Here is a 17,617-nt window from a genome sequence, read left to right on the forward strand (position 1 = left end):
AAACATTCTCATAGTTCACTCAGGGCTAGGAGAACTTAAGTTCTAAGAAACTGCAAGAAGTATTTATTGAACACTCATACCATTAAGCAAAGAACACAGAATATCATGACTTTGGGTCTAACTAGCCCTACAGTAAACACTACAATTGTTGTTTAGTTGCTAAATAGATCTACTCTAGTAAAGCAGAAAACCATGTTTTAAAAGGATTCAGGTGTTCTGTAAGGAACTTACTGTCAACCAGGAAAAAAGTGCATTAATCTATAAAGAAAACACCAAAATACAATTGTAACAATGTAATGTTCAAATTTTGCAGCAACTCCTATAAAGTTATTAAGTGAAAAAGTGGAGAAAAGAGAAGCAATAGCCAGGAGAAAAATTAGTAAAAAAGACCCAGAAGTGACTGAGATAGTGGAATTAGCTAGCAATCAAGGAATTTATACGACTAAAAGATCTAAAAGAAAAAATAATAGAATGAAGATATGAGTAAAGTCATAAAGTAGAACCTATGGGACTTTTGTAACTGAAACATCCAGAATTGAAATTGTAAAATTCACTGGATGACATCAAAGGCAGTTTAGACATTTTGGAAAAAAAAGAGAACAGAGAATTTGAAGAGTTTGTATTGAATCTATACAAACTGACACTCAAAGAAAAAATGGGGAACACATTTGTTAGCATCAAGACAACTGTGAACTTGACAAGTTCTTATGTGCAAAATATATGAATTTCATAGCAAGATAAAATAGTTTTTTTTTTCCATTACATAAAATTACTAATAGAATTTCAAGGTATTTTAAAGTATTTAAATATTCTTTTGCATAAACTTTATTTGACATAAGTGATATTTATATTATACTATAAAGGATGTTAATATAAAGAGGTGTTATGTAATAGGCTATATTCACCATTTGCCCCTCTATCTATACAGGCAGTTGCTCGAGGATAGGAGTCATTCTTGGCCTACTGCTTTCATTCTCTGAGCCTTATAACACACAATTTCATCACAAGTTTTGTTAACTCTCTGCCTTAAAACCTCTCCATCCCCCTCTCAAACTCCACTGTCTAGAATTGCTCCAAATATGTCCAAGTTGGTCTACTTGACTCAGTCTTGCCTTCTATTATCCATTCCTCACATTGAAACTATGTTGATCTTTGTAAAACACAAATTTGATCATGGAAACCTTAGTTAAATTCTTTCAATGGTTCAGTGACCCAAATATGAAGTATGGTCCTTTCACCATGGTTTATAGTGTCCTCTATGAACCGGCTTCTAATTACTTCTCCACTCTTGCCAATCTGAGGGCTACACTGGTAGTGAGTCTCAAGCAAAGAGTTTATTGCTATAATCCTTTAGGACAGAATCTAGATGGGTTCTTTATTTTTATGCTTACAACTATAAAAAGTGATACTGAAAAATTTCTGTGGTAGGTGACTAAAATTATAATCTGTTTTTTGTTAGCAAGTTTTGGATATTTGTACATATATTTTGATCTGAAATGTTAAACAACAACTTGTTCAAGGAAATATCTTGAGCTGAAAGAGAATATTTTCCCTTACTAGAAGAAAAAGTCTTTAATTTTTGCTATGCATTTCAGACGGAATTGATTTTTTGTTTGTTTGAGGAGAACTGACTCCTAAATTCAAATCTTTTCTCACAATATCAAATCATAGAATGGCTTATGAATCACAATATCAGAGACAGATACTGCTTTAATACTGATTAGTAGATAAAAGTATCTGTAACACTAATTATTCTGCTTATGTTAGTTTTTATTATATTTTTTATTTTGCTTTAATAATCATTGGCACAAACGTTTATATTTGCAAAATAATATATTTTGGAAAATCACTGAATATTTTTGTATCCATTAATATAAAAAAATAACTTGGAAGGTAAGTAAATAAAACTTTTAAAATTTTACAAAATTTATTTAGTTTTCCTGTCTCCTTTCATCTTCAAAATTGACTCATACGTTCAGAAAACAAAGATCATGGCATTGGGTCCCATCACTTCATGGGAAATAGATGGGGAAACAGTGGAAACAGTGTCAGACTTTATCTTTTTGGGCTCCAAAATCACTGCAGATGATGACTGCAGCCATGAAATTAAAAGCCTCTTACTCCTTGGAAGAAAAGTTATGACCAACCTAGACAGCATAGTCAAAAGCAGAGACATTACTTTGCCGACTAAGGTCCATCTAGTCAAGGCTATGGTTTTTCCAGTAGTCATGTATAGATGTGAGAGTTGGACTGTGAAGAAGGCTGAGCACCAAAGAATTGATGCGTTGGAACTGTGGTCTTGGAGAAGACTCGAGAGTCCCTCGGACTGCAAGGAGATCCAACCAGTCCATTCTGAAGGAGATCAACCCTGGGATTTCTTTGGAAGGAATGATGCTAAAGCTGAAACTCCAGTACTTTGGCCACCTCATGCGAAGAGTTGACTCACTGGAAAAGACTCTGATGCTGGGAGGAATTGGGGGCAGGAGGACAAGGGGACGACAGAGGATGAGATGGCTGGATGGCATCACTGACTCGATAGACATGAGTCTGAGTGAACTCCTCTGGGAGTTGGTGATGGACAGGGAGGCCTGGCGTGCTGCGATTCATGGGGTTGCAAAGAGTCGGACACGACTGAGCAACTGAACTGAACTGAACTGATAGAGAAGACATTGAAAAAAAGTCTCATTACAAATATCACTTTTACTTTTGATCTATGTAAACATATAGAATGATTCAATATAAACATTCTGAGCACAGTTCATCTCATCTATTATAGTCTTAAGACCTAATACATTGGAGATGCTAATAAATACTTGTTGAACTTATTGATCAGGACAAGTTTATCTGTATTTTATATTTACATGATAATTATGAGTATCTAGTACCTAAAACGGGACTTCCCTGGTGGCTCAGACGGTAAAGCGTCTGTCTACAATGCGGGAGACTAGGGTTCGATCCCTGGGTCAGGAAGATCCCCTGGAGAAGGAAATGGGAATCCACTCCAGTACTATTGCCTGGAAAATCCCATGGACAGAGGAGGCTGGTAGGCTACAGTCCATGGGGTTGCAAAGAGTCCGACACGACTGAGTGACTTTACTCACTCACTCACTCAGTACCTGAAACATTCTATCCTAGTTGTTGGGACAGATACAGAGATATAAGACTACATAAATATATTCTCTACTCTTCAACTTAATTAGAATGATGGTATGTATACAAAGTGGTATATTTAGAGTCTGTATGTGTGTGCATTTTTCATATTTTATTTCAATATGCTTTTCTAATTGTAGAGTTATTTTCTCAAATCTCTTTAGTTCCAATGCAATACTTTGTCTGTACCTTTTTTGTAGTATGTGTCATTTTTGATTCTGTATTAGAAATATTTAAAAGACTTATTTTCTCTGCTAAATTGTAAGCAAATAGAGGCCACATCCATGTTTGATTCACTGTGATTCTCTCAGAGTTCTTAACAAATGAAAAAAGCTCAAAGTATTTATTGAAATGAGAAATGACATAACTACTCTACTAGAGAATGTATAATGAATGCATATGAGTGATCTTATATGATTCAGAAAAGTAATAAACCATTTCCAATTAGAGATATTTTTTCATTTAATAAGCATTTGCTTATCGGCACTGTGTGTCAAGCATTATACTGGGCACCATCATACAGAAGTGAATAAGATAAACATGGTCTTTATTCTTCTGAAAATAAACATTAATTATTTTACTAATAAATAATTTTAATATGAGCCAACTTTATGAAGAAACCTCAGGATATAGTGAAAACGGGCCATACAGAGGTCTGACCCGATGAAGGAAATGAAGAAAGGATTTGTCATGATTTGCTTTCATAGGAAAGACTGATCTGGCTCATGAACATGAGAATATGGAGAGGGAGAGATTAAAGAGGTGGAATAAAGGGCAAATGGGAATGAAGAGGTGAAATTAGAAAATGATGGGGCGTGCTAGAGGTCCTTGAGTAGACCAGGAATGGAGAGAAATGCTAATGGGGTCAGGAAGGTCAAATTCTGGAGGACCCTTACAGATTTTATATTCCAGTTTCATCCTGCAGTAGCATACGGGGTGTTAGGACATGGAAATTTGGGGGAGAATATGGGCAACATAAGCAAAGAAGTTTATTTATTAGCCACAAAATGGATTTGGAATAGAGAAAAGGAGGAATAAGGGAGAATGTGAAAGAGGAAAGTTATAAATTAAAGATATTTGTTAAATTAATTCTGCAGTTGTTCAGTAATGAGCCTGAATTAGGATAAAGAGGATTTTGAATGACTTTTTTTGAAAGTTAAGAAATCTCAGCTCTTCTTTGAAAAGTCAAGGTCTCTGAACGTCTCAGAGCATAAAAGTCACTTTATATTGAAAAAACACTAATCAAATTATAGTAAAACTTGCACCACTTTGGTACCAAACATCTTCCAAAACTGATAGAAATGAAAAAGGTAAGGGTAATTAAAGGGTAAAGGCAGTGGAAGAAGAAACTGTTACTAGGATACAGTAAGTATAAGGGTTCTAGATTTCTTGATAGACCTGATTCTTCCTTGCTTGCTCAGTAGCTTCAGTTACGTCCTACTCTGCAACCCTATGGACTATTACCTGCCAGGCTCTTCTGTCAATGGAATTCTCCAAGCAAGAATACTAGAGCAGGTTGCCATGCCCTCCCCCAGATCATCTTTCTGACCCAGGGATCGAACCCGCGTCTCTTATGTCTCCTACACTGGCAGGCAGGTTCTTTACCATCAGCACCAACTGGGAAGCCCAGACCCAATTCTAGTTCATGTACAAAAGAACATGAACAGAAATTCATCCAGATCTACAGATATTTTCTTCAAATAGAAAAAATCTATTTGTTAATTTTCTTATTAACATGGATAAAATGTAACCTATTCTTGACATAAGCAGTAAGGAAGACATTTCTACAGTTCTCTAAAAAGATTTTTAAAAACCATGCAGAAAAGGTCCATTTCTAACCTGAAAGATGAAAACTCTACCTCTCAGTAAATGAAAACACCACTTACCATAAAAACCTTCAGTAGTAAGAGTGAAGTTTTACAAATATTAATTCCATGATATGGTTGCTCCCCTGGGGACTACATGAGGCTCTGAAAGTGTTGTTCAAAGTTTCCTCAGAGTCTAATGAGGATAATTTGCTAATGGATGTTTTGTTTGATTTATCCAAAGGCAAAAAGGACATAACTGATTAGCATCTGAATGTGAGAACACAAGTGTTTCCTTAAAAAAATGATGCTCTCATAGTACGAACAAGAGCTGTAATTAATGTTTCGTCAAATCTGTAAAAGAAAATGGAGAGGACACTGTCTTCCACCATCAAAGATGTATGTACAAGAATGAGAACTATGCTTTGGGAGATCATCTGTGCATTCCCTTCAGATATGGCACTGTTTAGTCTTAAGTTAAAAACAAATAAATAGGCTATTAACATGTTGATCAATATTTAGCCCTGCCCTTGTAAGTTTCACATTTAAGTTATTTTAGGCTCATGTCACTTGAAATAGATATTCTCATGACACTTGGTTTGAGCTCATATTACTTCTTTATATACTTTTGAAAAATTTTTAGAATAAAATAGTAAAATTTCTAAAGGCACAAAGAGTTATAATTAAATACTTCCCTTGTGTTTCTTATCACCTTCTCTTTCACTCCCCAGACTTAACCACTAACAGTTTCTCATTAACCAAAATATGAAGAAAATAAGAAATTATAATATGACATAAAAACAGTACCTTGCTTGGGCTTCTCTGATAGCTCAGTTAGTAAGGAATCCGCCTGCAATCCAGGAGACCCTAGTTTGTTTCCTGGGTTGGGAAGATCCGCTGGAGAAGCTATAGGCTACCCACTCCAGTATTCTTGGGCTTCCCTTGTGGCTCAGCTGGTAAAGAATCCACCTGCAATGCAGAAGATCTGGGTTCAGTCCATGGGTTAGGAAGATCCCCTGAAGAAGGGAAAGGCTACCTGCTCCAGTTTTCGGGCCTGGAGAATTCTGTGGACTCTTTATAGTCCATGGGGTCACAAAGAGCTGGACACAACTGAGCAACTTTCACTTTCACTTTCATGCAAAGTATTTTACAATTCATTAATAACTCCCATATAATTTTTTATCTTCATCCAACTTTGTACAGGGGCTAAGAAAGAAAAGCAACATAGAAACACAGACATGGAGAACACACTTGTAGACACAGTGGGGGAAGGAAAGGGTTGGATGAATTGAGAGAGTAGAAAGAAACACACACATTACCATATGTAAAATAGATAGCTAGTGGGAATTTGCTGTATGATGCAGGGAGCTCAAACCCGGTGCTCTGTGACAGCTGAGAGGGGTGGGAGAGGGTGGGAGGTGGGAGGGGGCTTTAGGAGGGAGGGTACATGTGTGTACCTATAGCTGATGCACGCTGATGTATGGCAGAAACCAACACAATATGGTAAAGCAATTATCCATCTATTAAAATTTCAAAAATTAAATTAATTGTTTAAAAAGGAAGCAAAGAGGCATAGATTACAGAGATAATGTCTGTGGGGTAGGACTTTGATGTAGATCTTCTGCCTTTAAGACTGTTAACCAACACAGGTAGGCATACATGCTTACGCTATCTGCAGAGGACATCACAAAGTTGTGGAAGAAAATATACTGATACAGATTCTTAAAAGCTGGTTCGTTAAAAGTTTAGAAAATCAATAATACAGTTTCACAATACAGTAACACAATGGGAGGAAATGGCCATAGAGGAAAGAGGAAGATTGAGGATGTGCTGTATACCAATAAAAGAAGAATTAAATAAGTGAATAACCAAACTTGGTATTGAATTTTTATCCAACAAAAAGGATCCTCTGCAACTGAGAATCCAGTTTCAAACAGCATGAATTATGTAAGATGTACCTGAAAACTCTAGTTGAGGGTTTCCAAAAGTGACCACTAAGGCACACAGATTTCCTAAGGTGCTTTTAAAAAGTCAGTGCTTACACAGATTTGGGTAAAATGATGTACTGTATTCTCTGTCCCTCTCCTTTGGAAATATGAGAATATCAATGGTTTCATGAAGTACTAAGAGGAAGAAATGTATCTAATGCTGGGTTTATGCTGCTGCTGCTAAGTCACTTCAGTCGTGTCTGACTCTGTGTGACCCCATAGACAGCAACCCACCAGGCTCCACCATCCCTGGGATTCTCCAGGCAAGAACACTGGAGTGGGTTGCCATTTCCTTCTCCAATGCATGAAAATGAAAAGTAAAAGTGAAGTCGCTCAGTCGTGTCCGACTCTTCGCGACCCCATGGATGGCAGCCCACTAGGCTCCTCCGTCCATGGGATTTTCCAGGCAAGAGTACTGGAGTGGTTTTTCTCAAATTTAATCGGCACTTGTTCCCATTATTGAAGTCATGCTGTTAAACTTTGCTGGGTACCATTTCAGGAAATGGCAACTTTAACACAGAAAGATTTGGACTGGAAGTATAGCAAGTCAGTTAAAAAAGTAAAGCATAATGTTTTTCCTATGCCATTTCATACCTTACTTTTATTCTTGACTATTCAGACAAGGGGAAAGACATCTATGGATACTTTGCTGAGAGCTTTTACAATTGCTTCCCAGACACTAAAATATTTAAGAAAAATCTGATTAGGGGAGGACATGTTTAACTTTCTATTATTTATGTTGCTTGACTTCCTTCATAGCTAAATGGATATAGTCAATCAACTAAATAATCAATCAGCACACATTCTCCTTGTTTACAATGCATTCTGTAAGACAGATGTTGAATCTGCATCAAAGAGCTTACAATTTAACTGAGGCGGCTGGGCCTGGATATACTGACAAATTATATAACTATGTGATGTTAAATATACATCATCAGAAATGTCTCAAGGCAGGCATGATTAATTACTGAGTGAGTATCATGGGTTGTTCATATGCTGTGAGTTCAGAAGGAATGAGGTCACAGTGGGTGATGGTGACTTAAAATTGGTAGTGGGGTTCCGGAGATTCACATATTGTGAAGCATATATTTATGGCCATGTCCAGGCACAGTTTGAAAAATGGCAGAAAGTTTGAAAGCAAGCAAGTACCATAACACATTTGAATTTCTGAATTAGAAAAGACACTTGCTGATAAGAAAGGAAGAAAAAGAAGTTAGGAAATTGGCTCCTCTGCCAAGCTTCAAGAAGAGGACTTTGAAGGAAAATAGTTAAATGAAACAAGGGACTAAAATATATGTATTAATTAACTGAACATCACTTAATCATTATTCATTATCTTTGTTCACTTGTAAAAGAAGAGACACACAAAGAAGTCTACATTTAGATGTGGCTAGAAGCTGGAGTACAGAGTGGAAATTGTCCATTTAGGCAATTGTAAGCTTTGGCTCAGAGATTACATGTGAAGTTAAACATTAGAAATTAATGAAGACATGTTTTTCTGATTCTATAAATCAGAAATTAATTTAGTTAACAAAAGAGCCTGGAGAGAAATATACTACATAACTAGATATAACTTCTAAGACCTATGAGGTATTTCCTAAGTAACATGGGATTTGCTATATTTTTATATCTAGAAATTGCAATGTATTTATCACTTGAATAGGGAAATTTTGTTTAGCATATTTTGATGTAGATGTGTATTTTTCACAGATATGTGTATAGACTACACAGATTTTTTTTTCCAGAATTTTAAAGCTTTTAAAGGAAATCCACATCTCACTGAGTTAAACATCTCTGTCTTTATGTAACATATGAGGGAATTAGGCAGCAATAAACATGTGTACAAAGAAGTCCTCCAGTTCTGCCTCTTACTATTTTGACAATATCACACTCCAAAAGAGACAGGCACGAAGCACCAGAATTGTGCACATGAATACATACCTTTATAGAAGACACAGTACATATCTATAGTAATATCTGTATTTCAGCATGTGTCTTCGAGCAAATGTGTGTGTGTGTGTGTATGTGTATATTACTAAGGTTATCACTAAGAATTTAATGTGAATTAACTAGAAACTGAACCAAAGCATCCTCAAAACTGAATCCCAATCCATATCATAGTTTAAAACATTTTCATAGAAATGTTAAAAATGCTAATCTAATATTAATATGCCAAACCTAAACATTGCCTAAACAGTTTCAAAATCTATTCTGAGTCAAAATTATCCACCATGAGTGAGTAACTCTAATTCCCTTGCTCAAATCCAGTTAGTCCAAACCATGTTATGCCCAGTCATCAGAGAAAGCCAGACTCATCAAGGAACCAGCATTAGCACTGGAATCAAACGTTTGAAATTAGGTTAGAGGATGATCTGCTTTTTGTTTTTCCTGAGAATTTTAAAGAGATATCCAATGTATTCAATCTAAAAATATTTACTGAACACCGACTGTTCTCTCAGCACTGAAAAGAGCTCTGGGAGGTACTAAGGAAAACTTGAAAATGGTTTTGCCCTTGTGGAATGTACTAGACTGGGCCCTCTCTGGTGGCTCAGATAGTAAAGAATCTGACAGCAATACAGGTGATATGGGTTCGATCCCCAGGTTGGGAAGATCCCCTGAAGAAGGGAATGGCAAGCCTCCAGTATCCTTGACTGGGAAATCCCATGGACAGGGAAGCCTAACAGGCTTTATAATCCATGGGGTCACAAAGAGTTTCAGACACTAGCGACTTAACACTCACTTCACAATTTCTAGATTAGTAGAAGAAAATAGATATTAAGCAAATACTTTCCCCAAAATGCATTCAGTAGATTGTGAGGTGTGTGCAGAAGCAGCAGCAAAAGCATTTATAAGAGAGGATATACAGGATTCTCCTTAGCAAATGGTGCAGTCAGAAATTTGAGACTGAATCAAAATGCTCTCATCTGTTAAACTAAATTTGGCTAGTGAGTGAATTTTTTCTGGATGTGTAAGTGATGCAAATTTATGCAAATACTTTATATCCTGACTCTTCACACCCCTTTTCATATAATTTCCTTATTGGGCTTACTGCAGTTAAAATAATGTTTATCCTATAGAGAAAGTCTTAAGACTGCATGGGATTTGACATGAAAAAATTTAGAACTAGTTTTTTGTCTTTGCAGCCTTATAAATCTGCCACTTTTCAGACTGTTTTAAAAGGTGAATATATTTATTTTAGCAAATTTATTCTTTTAGTCTGATAAAATCTCTGGGTTATATTTAATTGTATGATTTAAAAAACTTTGCAGTATTTAGTTCATGACTAATTTATTTTATTTCTTATTTTATTTCATTTCTCTAACTAGGAGAGGTGCAAGTATGTATTACAAAAGACACAGAAATGTGCTTGGAGAAAAAAGTACAAAAGGAAACAATAAGAAAAACATTAACCTGGAGTGTTATTCTATGCTGAAAAAAATACAGTAAATTTAAAATTATCTGCTACCCCTAGGTTACTAATTCAAAGATTCAAAATGATGTATAATTCATTATCTTTTAAAAATGTGTGGTGATGACAGTAGACTTTGCTGATTTCTTTCTGCATTTGTTTGTTTCCATTCTTCAAAGTGCCTTTTTTCTTTGAATTAATTTTTTTTTTGAATTGTGGACTGCTTTCCATTACACCTTGCTTTGTAAGATTTACAAAAATCTCCCAACAACAGGAATATAAAGAGGGATGTAATTTGGGAGGTTATAAATGACATCCCTTAACTGTAATAAAATAAGCAAGGATAAATAAAACTGGATTAAATTGAAGCCCATTAGTGAGACACAAAACAACACGAAAAGGGACTGGAAGGATTTAGCAGCAAACCTTCAAAGATGTTCCTTTGTGTGATAAATGGCTGATTGTGGTGAGAAGCTTACTCCAAGGGGCCTTGCGCGTGCCAAGTGATGCACTGCCCTTGCAGCTAAGAGGAGAAGAACCATGTTGTCTGTGTATACAACAGTGGCTCACTTGCATCTTTGAGAAAGAAGTTAAAAGTTCTGAACCACTGAAATGAAGTCTAATTCTACAATAGTTTGTGGTTAATTCTGTCAGTGACTTCCATTATGTAGATGCTGGCTTCTCTTGGTTCTTATCTCCAGCTCCCAATACCTGAGTTCTGCTGTTACACAGTAGTGGGTGGGGAGCAGAACGGAAGGAAGAAGGTTAAGATGACTATGGAAGCTTAAGTCAGGTAGTCAGGTATAACACACAAGTGGCATCACTTCAGGCAAGTTACTTCACTTTCTAAACCTCAGTTTCTAAATCTGTGAAATGCTATAGTAATAGTCCTACCAGAGAAGATTGTTGTAAAGACAATGAAATGTAGCCTTACATGCTCTAGACAGTGCAGCATATAACAAGCTCATAATTATGAGGAAAATTAAAACAGAAGAAAGTGTATAGATAAGGATACACTCATTGGATAAGGAGTGGAAGTAGATATAAGCATAAAGAGAAGCTCAGAGAAAAGAGGGCTGTAAATACAGTAGCACTGATGTATAATGCGTGGGAGTTTCACACGTAAATGGAGGCGACACCATTAACAGTCTTACGAATCCAGTCAGATTCTGGTTTCAGAAGCCAGGTAAACCTGAGTCTGCCTCCTTTGATTCCTGAATTTTACATTATAGTCACAATACAAGGATTTGCTCTATAGTCACTTAAAGAGCATTTTATTGGTTTAAAAATTCACAGGGGTGTTACTTGTCACTACCAGGTGTAGGAAATACTGAGGAGGTTTCAAGCATCAATTTGGGATGAAGACTGTAACAGTCTCTTAGTAACTGTCATGCATAAAATCCACCAATGGTATTTATTATTTTAACTGATACTAGAGGAAGGTACAGAAATCCTGGTGCTTAAATTTCTCAGTTTGTGGAATCCTTATGTTAATTCTTATGTTACATACTTTCACTCCAAACATATCAATACATCTGAAAAATGCTTAAGTGCTATCAGTGAGTTGGGTAAACCAGAAGTGACCAATTAGATGGGAACGTACAAATAAATTGTTCTGTTCGCCCCAAACATAAATGCAGCTGACTCTCCTTAGTGACAGAGTATAAATAGATCATGTTATATAAGGCACATTGAGTTTTTTTTAACCTTCCAAAGAATTAGCATTGCACATAGCATTACTATTTAAGAATTTCCTCCACACAGAACACGGTGTTTGAAAATCTACCCCCACTAACTCTCACCAGAACCAGGAGAGAAAACAAAGATTGAGAATCTGCATCTTGAGGAGTCAGATGAACATAGACTGGTGAACATAGTATATGAACATAGACTGGTGTAGGCTTTGTCACGACCATTTGAACAATGCTGGAAGTAGGTATCTGGTTATTTAAATTTCTATTTTACAGAGTCTAGCATAAATCATAGTTACCTGTCATCAGAGTAAGGTGGAGAAGGGAGAAGGGAATGGCACACCACTTCAGTATTCTTGCCCCATGAACAGTATGAAAAGGCAAAAAGATAGGACATGGAAAGATAAACCCCCCAAGTTGATAGGTGCCCAATATACTACTGGAGAAGAGTGGAGAAATAAATCCAGAAAGAGTGAAAGACAGAGCCAAAGTGAAAACAACACCCAGCTGTGGATGTGACTGGTGACGGAAGTAAAGTCCAGTGCTATAAAGAACAATATTATATAGGAACCTGGAATGTTAGGTCCATAAATCAAGGTAAATTCAGATCAGTTCAGTTCAGTCACTCAGTAGTGTCCGACTCTTTGCGACCCCATGAATCGTAGCACGCCAGGCCTCCCTGTCCATCACCAACTCCCGGAGTTCACTCAAACTCACGTCCATCGAGTTGGTGATGCCATCCAGCCATCTCACCCTCTGTCATCCCCCTCTCCTGCCCCCAATCCCTCCCAGCATCAGAGTCTTTTCCAATGAGTCAGCTCTTCACATGAGGTGGCCAAAGTACTGGAGTTTCAGCTTTAGCATCATTCCTTCCAAAGAAAGGTAAATTAGAAGTGGTCAAATAGGAGATGGCAAGAGTGAACAGTGATACTTTAGGAATCAGTGAAGTGAATTGTACTTGAATGGGCAAACTTAATTCAGATGACTACTGTGGGCAAGAATCCTTTAGAAGAAATGGAGTAGCCCTCATAGTCAACAAAAGAGTCCAAAAGGCAGTACTTGGGTGAATCTCAAAATGACAGAATGATCTCTGTTCGTTCCAAAACAAACCATTTAATATCACAGTAATCCAAGACTATGCCCAAACCAGTAATGCTGAAGAAGCTGAAGTTGAATGGTTCTATAAAGACCTACAAGACCTTCTAGAACTAAAACCCAAAAAAGATGTCCTTTTCATCAAAGGGGACTAGAATTTAAAAGTGGGAAGTCAAGAGATATCTGGAGTAACAGGCAAATTTGGCCTTGGAGTACAGAATGAAGTAGTGCAAAGACTACTAGAGCTTTGCCAAGAGAATGCACTATTCATAGCAACACGAGAGAACAACACGAGAGAAGACTCTACACATGGACATCACCACATGGTCAATAGCGAAATCAGATTGATTACATTCTTTGCAGCCAAAGATGGAGAACTTCTATACAGTCAGCAAAAACAAGGCTGGAAACTGCCTATGGCTGACAGGATGAACTCCTTATTGCCAAATTCAGACTTAAATTGAAAAAAGTAGGGAAAACCACTAGACCAATCAGGTATGACCTAAATCAAATCACTTACGATTATACAGTGGAAGTGACAAGTAGATTCAAGGGATTAGATCTGATAGACAGAGTGCCTGACATTGTACAGGTGGCAGTGATCAAGACCATCCCCAAGAAAGAGAAATGAAAAAAGACAAAATAGTTGTCTGAGGAGGACTTACAAATAGCTGACAAAAGAAGAGAAGCTAAAGGCAAAGGAGAAAAGCAAAGATATATCCATTTGGATGCAGAGCTCCAAAGAATAGCAAGCAGAGATAAGAAAGCCTTCCTCAGTGATCAATGCAAAGAAATAGAGCAAAACAATAGAATGGGAAAGCCTAGAGATCTCCTCAAGAAAATCAGAGCTATCAACGGAACATTTCATGCAAAAATGGGCACAATAAAGGATAGAAATGGTATGGACCTAACAGAAGCAGAAGATATTAAGAAGAGGTGGCAAGAATACACAGAAGAACCATACAAAAAAGATCTTCATGACCCAAATAACTACAATGGTGTGATCACTCACCTAGAGCCAGACATCCTGGAATGTGAAGACAAGTGGGCCTCAGGGAGCATCACTATGAACAAAGCTAGTGGATGTGATGGAATTCCGGTTGAGCTATTTCAAATCCTAAAATACGATGTTGTTAGAGTGCTGCACTCAATATGCCAGCAAATTTGGAACACTCAGCAATGGTCACAGGGCATTCTAATCCCAAAGAAGGGCAATGCCAAAGAATGTGCAGACTACTGCCCAATTGCACTCATCTCACACACTAGCAAAGTAATGCTCAACATTCTCCAATCAAGGCTTCAACAGTACATGAGCTGTGAACTTCCAGATGTTCAAGCTGGATTTAGAAAAGGCAGAGGAACCAGAGATCAAATTGCCAACATCCGTTGGATCATCAAAAAAGCAAGAGAGTTCCAGAAAAAAACCTACTTCTGCTTTATTGACTATGCCAAAGACTTTGGCTGTGTGGATCACAGTAACTGTCAAAAATTCTTCAAAAGATGGGAATACCAGACCACCTTACCTGCCTCCTGAGAAATCTGCATGCAGGTTAAGAAGCAACAGTTAGAATTGGACATGGAAAAACAGACTGGTTCCAAATCGGGAAAGGAGTACATCTAGGCTGTATATTGTCACCCTGCTTATTTAACTTATATGCAGAGTACATCATGAGAAATGCTGGGCTAGAAGAAGCACAAGCTGGAATAAAGATTGATATTTGGGAGAAATATCAATAATCTTAGATACGCAGATGACACCATCTTTATGGCAGACAGTGAAGAGAAACTAAAGAACCTCTTGATGAAAGTGAAAGAGGAGAGTGAAAAAGTTGGCTTAAAGCTCAACATTCAAAAAGCTAAGATCATGGCATCTGGTCCCATCACTTCATGGCAAATAGATGGGGAAACAACGGAAATAGTGTCAGACTTTACTTTTGGGGGCTCCAAAATCACTGCAGATGGTGACTGCAGCCACAAAATTAAAAGACGCTTGCTCATTGAAAGGAGAGCTATGATCAACCTACACAGCATATTAAAAAACAAAGACATTACTTTACCGACCCAGTCTGTCTAGTCAATGCCATGTTTTTTTCCAGTAGTCTTGTATGGATGTGAGAGCTGGACTGTAAAGAAAGCTGAGCCCTGACGAATTGGTACTTTTGAACTGTAGTGTTGAAGAAGACTCTTGAGAGTCCCTTGGACTGCAAGGAAGTCAAATCAGTCCATCCTAAAGGAAATCAGTCCTGAATATTCATTGGAAGGACTAAAGCTGAAGCTGAAACTCCAATACTTTGGCCACCTGATGCAAAGAACTGACTCATTGGAAAAGACCCTGATGCCAGGAAAGGTCAAAGGTGGGAGGAGAGGGGACGACAGAGGATGAGATGATTGGGTTGCATCACCAACTCAATGGACATGAGTTTGAGCAAGCTCTGGGAGTTGGTGATGGATAGGGAGGCCTGGCGTGCTGTAGTCCATGGGTTTGCAAAGAGTTGGAGATGACTGAACAACTGAATTGAACTGAACTGAACTGAAATCAAGGTGGCAATTTTGTCTGGCTTAGAAAATCAAGTTGTATGTGAAACTGTCCTTAAACTACACAACTACCTTAAAAGTTTTGACTGTATTTTTACTTGGTGTTAGTAGCATGATAGCCCAGAAATGTCAATCTGGTTAATTTGCATTGGAAAAGACCTCAGATAGACTGAAGTCTCAGCTTTCTGAGGATGGAATGCTTTAGAAATTCATTATTTATTAATATACATGGTTCACTGTTATTTGATCCAATGAGCATTCAGGCAAATGTCTCAAAATCCATTGGGAATATCCAGAATAGTGCAATCCTTCTTCATCCCATGCCAGTCAATTTAATAATGATAAGACCAAGCTTCTCGAGAGGATCTTTACATTGTATTGTGGATAACTGACAGCTGGGCATCGTTATGCACATGTGAAAACATGGGCAATTTGCCCTTCTTCCCCAGTGCAGCTTTTGCCTGCCCTCTGTGAGCCAGGTTGGAATTGCATCCACCTCAAAGGATATCAAATCATTTCCCTACATTTATGGATTTCCCTGGTGGCTCAGAAGGTAAAATATCTTTCTGCAAACCAGGAGACCCAGGTTTGATCATTGGGTCAGGAAGATTTCCTGGAGAAGGGAATGGCTACCCACTCCAGTATTCTTGCCTGGAGAATCCTATGGACAGAGGAGCCTGCTGGGCTATAGTCCTTGGGGTTGCAGAGATGGACATGACTGAGCAACTAACATTTTCACTACACTTTTCAGGTCTATGGCATCTTTCCATCTATCACTTCACCACTGCATGGAACAGTTACTTGCGCATTATCTGGGGAATTTGTTGGGGTCCATATATTGTACTGTTCTCCTATCATCTCACAGGCCTGCCAACTTCACTATTATGAGACAAGTGTTAATTGTAAATACAGGAATATTATAAGCTCAAATGGTTATATTTTCTCACCCAAAGCATATTTTAATAACACTTGCAAATATTGAAATGGACATATTTAACTTCATAACTTTTCTGCCAGAAAGTAAATTGGATGATGCTTCAGAAAACATAAGGCAAAAAAAGAAGGGAGAATGAACCTAAATCTCATTTCATTTTGAAATCTGGGCTGACTAGCCATATAATTAGCTAACTAATTAGGAAAAATAATTAGCATCAAGACTTTTACTTCATCTTTTGTTCTTTGGAGACTTTACTTCCCTGGAACTATTTGTCAAGAGTTTTTGATTTCTAAGAAAAAGTGTATTAAACCACACTGAAGGCTATAAAATATCATCTTATAAGAAACTATTAGCACCAGTTATTTGTTTAAAAAGTAAGAATGAGTGGCCAACAAAGAAGTTAGTTACATTATGCTCAGAAAATTTTTTGGATAATTAATCTAATATAAATGCATTTATTTGTACAGGAGAAAACATAGGAGAAGAAAATATACTTAGAACATTTTAATACTTTTTGTCAACATATTTTTTTAGCTAAACTTGTCCTGAGCAAAAACATGATAAGAAAGTAACTGAACAACTTTGTTGATTGCCAGAGGGTTAATTTTGTCCTTCCAAAGACCTATCCTCTCTTTTGTTAATGGACCTGAAATAAAAGAGGGGAAAAACAAAAGAAAAAATGGCCTAATGCTTAAGAATAAAGGGAATACATTTTTGACCTGATAAAAGAAATCATCTTTTTTTAAAAGAAATTATAAAATTACAAGACAACAGAAAAATGAATTAATTGATAAAACATCCCAGTTACTTTTGCAGTTTTTATTTTAAATACCACTACAAAATATTATCCTGACACTAACATAAATAAATAAATGGTATTTTTATGTGCTTTTGCTCTTCATCTCTTGAATATCAAAAGATACAGCAATTTTGTAATCACTGGAAATCAGTTCAATTCAGTCGCTCAGTCATGTCCGACTCTTTGCGACCCCATGAATCGCAGCACG

Source organism: Capricornis sumatraensis, chromosome 9 (assembly GCF_032405125.1).
Source record: "Capricornis sumatraensis isolate serow.1 chromosome 9, serow.2, whole genome shotgun sequence".
Lineage (NCBI taxonomy): Eukaryota > Metazoa > Chordata > Mammalia > Artiodactyla > Bovidae > Capricornis > Capricornis sumatraensis.